The sequence below is a fragment of the Marmota marmota genome, unplaced genomic scaffold, assembly GCF_001458135.2.
Source record: "Marmota marmota marmota unplaced genomic scaffold, marMar, whole genome shotgun sequence".
Classification (NCBI taxonomy): Eukaryota; Metazoa; Chordata; class Mammalia; order Rodentia; family Sciuridae; genus Marmota; species Marmota marmota.
In genome coordinates this window covers 10,292,783-10,295,716 of record NW_026000211.1, presented here as the reverse complement: position 1 = coordinate 10,295,716, position 2,934 = coordinate 10,292,783, and the positions used below count along the sequence as shown (strand labels likewise).

Here is a 2,934-nt window from a genome sequence, read left to right as displayed (position 1 = left end):
GCGGCAGCTCTGCTCTGCCCTTACTCCAATTGGGGTGACGTGACTACCACGCCGGTGGGCCACTGGGCCTGTTCCGGGCGCAGGCGGCGGCTCTGCTCTGCCCCTACTCCAATTGGGGTGACGTGACTACCACGCCGGCAGGCCGCTGGGCCTGTTCTAAATATTTTTAATATAATTTCATCTTCATCTCCTACTTTTCAAATTTTTATTTTTTGCATGTTTTATACAATAAATCATTCATTAGTAGAGTAATGTAAAAACTTCACAAGTAAGCACATATGTGTATATCAAGGGTATAGGCTCAAAGGTTCTCACTGATAGAAACGTAAAATCAGAAAATGTGAACACCAGTGTTATTGGTAAGGTTGTTTTTATAGGAGGAATTAAGTGTTGCTTTTTTTAACAAATGGTTAACGAATTGAGGTAAATTTATTTATTTTTTTTTTACCATACGATTTATGAGGTAAATTTCTATCTGAATTGAATAAAGCAAGTGGGAAACAAGATATATGGGAAACTATTTTATTACTGTTTTAAAAAAGGCTGTGAAAAAAATTAGACCTTTATTTTGCTGATGAAACATTGGCCACTAACCATGTTTCTGACTGGCTCTTCCAAAGGCATACTACCTGCCTCTGATGGCTCCTTGCTCTTTTATTCAATTGTCTTCATGCATCTGCTCTCTGTCAAATTATTTATTTGTCAGGGAATCAGGACAATAGGGTTTTGTATTTGTATATGACATATACAAACATTGGAGAGAGAGAAAGAGGCTCCTGTGATCTTCCTACAGGGTGAGCCAGCAGGCTGTTGACCCAGCTAGACCTCATTTCTGTTCAAGTCCAAAGTTCATCTGCTGGCTCAGTTTTCTCCTGTTTTGGGAAGGACAGTCTTTTCTATTCAGGCCTCCAACTGATTGGATGAGGCCCGCACAGTTTATAAAGGGCAAGATCTTTGCCCAAAATCCACCAATTCAAATATTAATCTCATTCAAATACACTCTCACAGAAACATCCAGAGCCATGTTAGGTCAAGTATCTGAGCTCCATAGCCCAGCCAAATTGACCCATGGAAGTAACCATCACATCCTACAAACATGCTCACTTTGTTACCTGTCCTCCAACTGAGGTAAGAGAGAAAAGAAAGAAAGAGGGGGTGGGGAGGCAAACAGGGAACTTTAAATGTAAAACCTCCACCAACACCTTCACCTTAACTGCACAGGCCTGTTTTGCTCCAGGCCTAAATTCTTAAAAATGTCCAAAAATATTAAAAGTATAGCAAGTCCAGTTAATTTGTGCCTCTACCCCTATTTGCTTACAGGATATATTTTTGCACTGATTAAAAGAGGCCTAGAGAGAAAAATTGTTAAAAGACCCATGATATGGGTACAGTCCAAGCACTGGGTATTAACCAGATAATATCAACCTAAAGAATCTGAAAAGAATCAGACCAGTGTGGTCCACTCTGCTCCACCACCAAAGGAATCGAGCTCGTCAGCATGAAGTTGCCCCCTTATACCACTTATAAGGTTTCCTTTAAAAGGAGAAGGCTGAGACCCCCAAACCTTGTCTCTTTCTTGAGCGCCATTGTACTTCTTTCTTTGAGTGTGTATGCTGTTGTTTTATTTGTTTTGCTGAATAAATTTCTCCCTCCTCTTTAGATGCACCCTGAAATTCCTTTCTCTGGTATAACTAGAGAACCTGCCAGGGCTGAGTTGAGGTCCCCTTGTCCCTTCTGAGGACCTCCTCAGACCTCATCTGGTGACAAGACCAAAACAGCTACAAATTCCACAATTATAACAATAACAACTGTCAACATATTTTGACCTCCTCCCTCCCAAGCTACAGCTCTGTTCTTCTCCTGCCTTTAATGACTAGTTTGAGTAAACATTGGGGAGGCTGGCCTACTAGAAGTTACGTATGCACACATGTGTGAATAGATTCACTGTGTACTAGTGATAAGTCCACGTGGAGAAGTCCAGTGAGAGTAAACACTGACATGAGTTAAGTGAAACAATTTTATCACTCACAGATAGTCAACAAGGAACACTACACTAGAAGCCTAGGACTCATGCAAGCCACTCTTCCAAGGCTGAGGAAGGCTGCCTGGGTGGATGGAGGTTCATCTGTGCATGCCCATGTCACACTGCAGCGGAAGGACCCTGAACTCATTCTGCTTTGGGTTTTTTTTTTTTTTCTAGCCTAGAAGTAACTTGGTTCACTGAGCTGAATATGTAAGAGATCATCTTCTTGGAGGGATGAAGACAAAGCCTGGGCTATTCTGGATATTTCCTCCTTATCTCAGGGTGCTGCATTCACAGTAAATTCTAACAGCGACCTAACAGGTGGAAGAGGGCAGAGCTGAGTGGGCAGAAGTCATCTTGGACCTGTTCTGCTGCAATGTGGGGTGGGAGGCGTTTCTCTGCTTTAGTACTTATGGTGCCCAAAGTTACTCTGGTTTCACTGAAGATGGTAACTCAACTTTTAAGAATAAATAATATCTTCTTCCTGAAGAGTGGAATCTCTTGATGCCAACAGATCACCTGACCTCGTCTTTTCTTTCTCTAAAGTATTCAGAGTATGGAGGGGAAACTTCCAGTCACTACCTCTCTCTCCAGAAAGCAGGTCAAAGAGAATTGGTCAGGCTGTCTGTGTCATGGTGAACACAGAGCCATCTAAGCACTAATATTTGAGGTCATGTTCTCAATGAGAATTCTTATTTAGTGACTTGTGAATTTTCAAGTAAATACTTGAAGATGTGAAGACTTAGATAACTGAGCATTTCAGAACTCTGACACCTCCCAGAAAAAGAGTAAAGATGAATGTACATTCTCATTTTAAACTGTGACCTCATGCAGAAACATCATCACTATTAAAATAGTACTGCTAGTAGATATATGAAATAAAGATAATATCTGTATTTGACCCAGAAAGG

At 41.2% G+C, this 2,934-nt stretch overlaps 1 long non-coding RNA gene across 1 annotated transcript; it reads left to right on the top strand.

Moving 5' to 3' along the window:
* Positions 1-972: 972 nt before the first annotated feature.
* Positions 973-2,514, top strand: LOC107142625. Its single transcript, XR_001503583.2, has 2 exons — positions 973-1,128; positions 2,201-2,514. It is a non-coding gene; the product is annotated as an uncharacterized LOC107142625 (long non-coding RNA).
* Positions 2,515-2,934: the final 420 nt, after the last annotated feature.